The 7635-nt window shown below is 44.7% G+C and overlaps 1 long non-coding RNA gene across 1 annotated transcript; it reads right to left on the reverse strand.

Annotated features, from left to right (window-relative positions):
• Positions 1 to 5370, reverse strand: LOC140695574 (uncharacterized). Its single transcript, XR_012071226.1, has 4 exons — positions 5297 to 5370; positions 4127 to 4239; positions 3350 to 3911; positions 1 to 78 (listed from the first exon to the last, which is right to left on the reverse strand). It is a non-coding gene; the product is annotated as an uncharacterized lncRNA (long non-coding RNA).
• Between the last annotated feature and the right edge of the window lie 2265 nt (positions 5371 to 7635).

The following is a 7635-nucleotide window of genomic DNA, read 5'->3' on the forward strand; positions in this document are numbered from 1 at the left end:
CTCACCCAGCCTTTGGCACAGGACACTTGCCGAAGAGAGGTCTGTTACTTCCAAAGACAGGATGAGGCCTCAGGACACCTGGAAGCAGGAGCAGGCAAAGCAGGGAATTGAAACCAGGGCAGGGTCTGACCAACAAGGGTGAAACACTGTTTAACTTGGATGCACACTCTCAAGCGGACAGGAGACATGAGATTGAAGGTGATGTGCTGAGATTTAAAAGAGTGCACAGCAGATGCTTGGCTGACAGAACTCAAAGAAACCAGCGCAAAATATCCCCACAGTTGATTCTGAGACCAAGAACCGTGATGCCAAATTACAGTTAGCATGGGCATCGGTAAGTGAGGTATAGAGCTACAGTTGATGGCATACCCTGAGTCTCAGGGATCTGGAGTTCGTTGTGGGATGTGGTGGGTCTAATCAAGAGAGCAAACCAAACAGTGTACCAATGATAAATCAACCACACTGGTCGCGTGGTTGAGATTACCTATATGTCCCATGGCCACACCCAGTGCATCTGCAGGACCAGGGACCAATTGGGCATTTTGCCAATAGAGCACGTGTGGGGCTGAATCAGAGCTATTGTGCATCTGGTCTGAGGGATCCAGGGGGCCTTGTTTTTGAAATCAGAATGAAAAGCCTTAGGATTTGCTACATTCATAACCTGTGCTGGGATTATGGTTTGGTTTGAGGCACAGGATGGGCAACAGCTCTGTTGTGGCCTTCGTGCACACGTGCCACAAGGATGATAGGACACGGTAGAGTGGTCCAAGTCCACAGCGTGAGAAAAGGAAGCATTTCCTTCAGCACTATCTCCCAAAATCTGATGCTACATTTTGGATGGCACCGGCACGGTACGGCAGCGAGGACACCAAGGTCGGTCTGCGGGATCATTCCAGCAGGCCCTGATTTGTGACATCCATGGATGTGCTTCCACTGGTGTTTCAGTAGACAGAGAAGCTCTGGGAAGAACTGCTTTCATTGCGACTTTCCCGTGGCACTACAAAGCACAAGCGCACTCTCAGTTTGCTGTTTTGGAAACACTCCAAAATGACATAGAGCAGAATGCAGAGCTGAGAACCTTTAGAATCCTCATTTCCACAAGAGGCCGTGTCCTGCGCACTTTCAGAATTGTGAGATAAGCGTAATCAAAATGAAGTTATGCTAATCGAAATAGTATGGGTTGTTCATCACAACAAATGCAACACCAGCAATTGGAGATATACCAGACAACACACACAGGAACAGAATATGGCATCAATGTCTAGGAGAAATTGTCCTCACAGAAATCCCTTGGAATTGCGTAGAGACAAGAGTCTAAAATTTTCACTTAACATAGCCCTAAAAATCTACATTAGATACCTGATATTACCTGACCAGTAGAGATGAAGAAGTACAGTAAAAGAAATAGGAAGTACCATTTACAGTTCCAAAGATATTGAAGGCCCAAAAGATAAGCTTTCAAACAATTAGACTGCAAAACGCTATGCAGTCCAAGTGTTGAAAATGGAGGTCAGGAAAACACTGAAGAACAAAAGGGTCTCAGAATCACAAAAGGCAGAATACCAGAAAAGGGGAAGAGAAAGTCTAAAGACGAGCCAAAAGATATCAGAAAACTCAGTGGATGTGATAATATCAGGGCTAAAATTCAGTCCTTAGCAGACTAGATAATGCAGAGGGACGCGTGAATGACTGTGAAGACAGGGGAACAGAAATCCCTCGGTCAGATTCGGACATAGGAAAGCAAGTGCAAAACAATGAAAATATTGCTGTTGTATCCTGGGTTAATACAGGGCATGAAAGACTAGAATTCATAAGAGTCCCAGATGGAAAAGCAAGAGATAAAGAAATAAAATATGTCTGAAAATTTATCTGTAGAAATATCAGACTGAAACTTGTTGAAAGCCAAGAAAAAATCATCTATGCAAATTCAGGAATTACACAGCATCCAAAGGAGGTGGAATCCCAATAGACCTACCAGCAGCTGTATGATTCCAATCAACAAAGTTCACGAATATCACAGTGATTTAAAATGCACCTTTAGGAAACAACATAGTCACAAGGGAACCTCCAGAGGGGTTTCAGCTTATAACTCGGCAGCAATATTTCAGGACAGGGAGGAGTGCCAGGACACAGACCATAACCTGAATGGCCAAATGCTGCCACCTAGGGTAGCCTATGCCACATGACCACCATTTCTAATAACGGCAGAGCTAGAGCAATCCGCAGACCGGCAAATCAAAAAAGAATTCAGCAGTTCAAAATTTCTTCTAAAAGGAAGGTTGAGAATCCTCCCCGGAATAGAAAAGCAGCAAGATGAAATGGAAAGAAGAAAACCATTATTGGAAATGCAAGAAGAGCATGAGTGGCAAAGAAGAAACAAGAAGAAGGCAAGGAGGACATCAAAACCTTAAAGATTGGAGAGGGAAGCAGGAAATCATAGGTGATTGGAAGCACTCTCTTAAGTGAATCAGGTAATTTGACTCTCTGTTTGAAGCGAAAGGAGAGATGCATGTCCTGACGTGTTTGCAAAACAAGCGAGAAGCAGACCAACAAAGAATCAAACCAACAAACATGCACCAAAATGGTACGGTTGGCTGACATATACCATGGGAAACATGATTATTCAAAAGAAAATACTCAAGGTGATGTCAAGGATCATTCAGCACGCATCGACCCAGTATTGCGGCTTGCATGTACTCAGCACACTTGTATTCGGAAATCAGAGGCGTGCATTCATATTCGTAAATATAGATTCATAAGAGCATATCGTGACCTCACCCAAATGCCGATTTGGAATCCAATGGATTCCTAGTCCGTGATGTAGTCTTGTATGTCTTCCAACAGGATGAAAGAATGCCATATTCTATGCTACGTAGAGAAGAATTGTAAGAAGCCTATAACAAAGGCAAGTAGCTCTGCCAAAGTGTACTAAGAGCAAAAGAGACAGACAGTAAAGTGCACATTGGGGTTGGTTTCATTACTTGGAATTTCAGCCCCCATGAAACCAATAGATCCATGTCCTGAGATTGTGGGTTTTTCAGCAGAAATCATGCGAAGCATATGTATTCCGGTTGTACGGATATTATAGGAACATAAGTCTCCTTTACTGGGTCTCTGTGTACTGTGAACTCTTAGAAAGTTTAAAGACGTGTGAAACCTTCAACTGAAAAGGGACACACTTCTCTCCATTGGTACTGTGCATACAGATCTGAACAAAAGGAAAGAGGGAAGAAGAAAGGCCCATGGGACGCTAGTGGGCAGAACCACATTTACTTTAGGAACCTCTCGTCGGATGCAGCCCCTCCCCCAACACTGACAAGATGCAGCAGCCATTGGGGATGGCAGTTACCGGTTGGATTCCAGGTGGAATGTTGGTGTGTTCCACGAGGCTTGTTGTGGCTGTTGGATCCTAGGTAACCGGGCCGAGTTCTGTGGGTGGATCAGTGTGATGGAGGGGCTGCAGGCCTCTGTGGAGCTTGACTTAGGTGTTTGGTCCGGGAAGCTGTGTAAGTTCGAGATACTTTTTCTGCCCAAAGACCTGAGATCACAGGTCAGTTTCCAGAACCTGAAAGGGCAGACAGTGGAAGATCTGCCTGTCATCAGCTTACTGGTGAGGCTCCGAGGTTCTTTCAGACTTGCCCAGTCCTGGTGAAGTCGACTTTAGGGGAGTCACGAAGAGAAGCTGGCCGAAAAGCTGGCGGCACGGATTGAGGAGAGATGCGAACACATGGATGAGAGATGTTCTGCTACAATGGAGAATACTGGCGTGGAGACAGCTGTAGAGGATACCAGGCTCAAAAGACATTCAGGAGACATATTGAACCTCGCTGATACTGGCAGAAACATACGGAGTGCCAACGTGGACTGAAGAAGTTCCTCAATTCTCTTCTCCAAGAACGGGTCCAAGGTCCCTGACGTGTGCAAGAGAAGAGATGGCAGAGATGATCAAAACGCTCCTGTTCTTCGAAGAGGTCGTGAGAATCCACACGTCCCAAGGGGCCTTCCCAAGCCATTCAGACCAAAATTCACCAAGCCCAGGTAAGCCTTTTCCCAGGTTTGGGCCTAGCTAGCAAGCACTTGCCCTTCCCTCCCCTCCACTCACGCATCCATTTTGAAGGTTCAGTACCTGAGCGGCAATGAAGCCATTAGGAGAAGGGCAAGTCCCTCCTAGAATCAGAGTTCCTCCAGCTTCACACTCTGTGAACAACAGTGAACTCCTTAAAGGTCAAATAGTCTCGGCTGAAATAGATAGGAATTGAATACTTAGCTCACACCAAGAAACGATGGCCTTCCGCTAGATTCAGCAAATGTTGTGTTTATGTCTTCCCTGGGGTGAAGGGAGTGTGGTAAGTGAGGGGAATCTTTGACTGAACTTGAATCTGTATTAGGCCTCAGTTTTTCAAGACAGTATAGGTAAATAGTACAAGTCAGAAAGTGATGTGTACTGTAAAAGTCGCCAATGACATTAAAGACACAGCTTATGTGGATCGTCTTTCACTTGAGTCAATCCCCCGGGGGCACTATATCATGTGGGTGCAGACTTGGTTGTGTTAAATGGCTTTACCCAACATGATCGGAAGATTAACTGTTCTCATCACTGATAGAAGAACACCTGGTTCTCCATAGACAAGCATAACTGCAGCAGGTTTCTCCTAGCTATAATGCCTCTAGGTGCTTTTGGATTCAAACCTAAATGTATATATTTGGTTTGTTTCCTCTTGTATTTTCCTAGAGAGGGATGTTACCTCTTTAAATGCCAACATTGGCCAGTAGGTGACAAATAGGTCTAAAGGGCACCACATGCCCAAGTGTATCCAAGGTTGGGGGTTATTTCATGTTTCCAATAGTTATTTCATGGTTCCTGTTGGTCTCGGAGGCTTCAACCGTAAAGAGCTGACATGACCCCTTTAACAGTTTGGACTGCTAGTTTGCATTCTATCTGTCTAGGTTTTCCGTAGAGCTGACAACATGTTACCAAAATTGACAAGTCTGGCTTCTAGGTTGATTTAGTGTGTTTCAAAAAATAACTTCATTTTCGTTTAACTCCCAAAACATGGAAATGAATTCTGTTAAAATTCTTAAAGACTGCTAATGAGATATCAACACAATGTCAAAACAGTTTTCTTTGGACAACCCCTCCCACCACGGCTTTATAGAAACCAAGAGCTAAGCAAATATCACATTTCTGTGAAATGTATCTGGATAGTGTTGATTCATCGATGCCCAGTTGGCAGAGAAGAAGTGCAACCTGCACTCACGCGCTCCCTTGTACAGAGAAATGTAAAACTCCACTCACCCAGCCTTTGGCACAGGACACTTGCCGAAGAGAGGTCTGTTACTTCCAAAGATAGGATGAGGCCTCAGGACACCTGGAAGCAGGAGAAGGCAAAGCAGGGAATGGAAACCAGTGCAGGGTCTGACCAACAAGGGTGAAACCCTGTTTAACTTGGCCTCACCCTCTCAAGCGGACAGGAGACATGAGATTGAAGGTGATGTGCTGAGATTTACAAGAGTGCACAGCAGATTCTTGGCTGACAGAACTCAAAGAAACCAGCGCAAAATATCCCCACAGTTGATTCTGAGACCAAGATCCGTGATGCCAAATTACAGTTAGCAGGGGCATCGGTAAGTGAGGTATAGGGCTACGGTTGATGGCATACGCTGAGTCTCAGGGATCTGGAGTGCGTTGTGGGATGTGGTGGGTCTAATCAAGAGAGCAAACCGAACAGTGTACCAATGATAAATCAACCACACTGGTCGCGCGGTTGAGATTACCGATATGTCCCATGGCCACACCCAGTGCATCTGCAGGACCAGGGACCAATTGGGCATTTTTCCAATAGAGCGCGTGTGGGGCTGAGTCAGAGTTATCGTACATCTGGTCTGAGGGATCCAGGGGGCCTTGGATTTGAAATCAGAATGAAAAGCCTTAGGATCTGCTACATTCATAACCTGGGCTGGGATTATGGTTTGGTTTGAGGCACAGGATGCGCAACAGCTCTGTGGTGGCCTTCGTGCACCCGTGCCACAAGGATGATAGGACAAGGTAGAGTGGTCCAAGTCCACAGCGTGAGAAGAGGAAGCATTTCCTTCAGCACTATCTCCCAAAATCGGATGCTACATTTTGGATGGCACCGGCACGGTACGGCAGCGAGGACACCAAGGTCGGTCTGCGGGATCATTCCAGCAGGCCCTGATTTGTGACATCCATGGATGTGCTTCCACTGGTGTTTCAGTAGACAGAGAAGCTCTGGGAAGAACTGCTTTCATTGGGACATTCCCGTGGCACTACAAAGCACAAGTGCACTCCCAGTTTGCTGTTTTGGAAACACTCCAAAATGACATAGAGCAGAATGCAGAGCTGAGAACCTTTAGAATCCTCATTTCCACAAGAGGCCGTGTCCTGCACACTTTCAGAATTGTGAGATAAGCGTAATCAAAATGAAGTTATGCTAATCGAAATAGTATGGGTTGTTCATCACAACAAATGCAACAACAGCAATTGGAGATATACCAGACAACACACACAGGAACAGAATATGGCATCAATGTCTAGGAGAAATTGTCCTCACAGAAATCCCTTGGAATTGCGTAGAGAAAAGAGTCTAAAATTTTCACTTAACATAGCCCTAAAAATCTACATTAGATACCTGATATTACCTGACCAGTAGAGATGAAGAAGTACAGTAAAAGAAATAGGAAGTACCATTTTCAGTTCCAAAGATATTGAAGGCCCAAAAGATAAGCTTTCAAACAACTAGACTGCAAAACGCTATGCAGTCCAAGTGTTGAAAATGGAGGTCAGGAAATCACTGAAGAACAAAAGGGTCTCAGAATCACAAAAGGCAGAATACCAGAAAAGGGGAAGGGAAAGTCTAAAGACGAGCCAAAAGATATCAGAAAACTCAGTGGATGTGATAATATCAGGGCTAAAATTCAGTCCTTAGCAGACTAGATAATGCAAAGGGACGCGTGAATGACTGTGAAGACAGGGGAACAGAAATCCCTCGGTCAGATTCGGACATAGGAAAGCAAGTGCAAAACAATGAAAATATTGCTGTTGTATCCTGGGTTAAGACAGGGCATGAAAGACTAGAATTCATAAGAGTCCCAGATGGAAAAGCAAGAGATAAAGAAATAAAATATGTCTGAAAATTTATCTGTAGAAGTATCAGACTGAAACTTGTTGAAAGCCAAGAAAATATCATCTATGCGAATTCAGGAATTACACAACATCCAAAGGAGGTGGAATCCCAATAGACCTACAAGCAGCTGTATGATTCCAATCAACAAAGTTCACGAATATCACAGTGATTTAAAATGCACCTGGAGGAAACAACATAGTCACAAGGGAACCTCCAGAGTGGTTTCAGCTTATAACTCGGCAGCAATATTGCAGGACAGGGAGGAGTGCCAGGACACAGACCATAACCTGAATGGCCAAATGCTGCCACCTAGGGTAGCCTATGCCACATGACCACCATTTCTAATAAAGGCAGAGCTAGAGCAATCCGCAGACCGGCAAATCAAAAAAGAATTCAGCAGTTCAAAACTTCTTCTAAAAGGAAGGTTGAGAATCCTCCCCGGAATAGAAAAGCAGCAAGATGAAATGGAAAGAAGAAAACCATTATTGGA

Source organism: Vicugna pacos, unplaced genomic scaffold (assembly GCF_048564905.1).
Source record: "Vicugna pacos unplaced genomic scaffold, VicPac4 scaffold_427, whole genome shotgun sequence".
Classification (NCBI taxonomy): Eukaryota; Metazoa; Chordata; class Mammalia; order Artiodactyla; family Camelidae; genus Vicugna; species Vicugna pacos.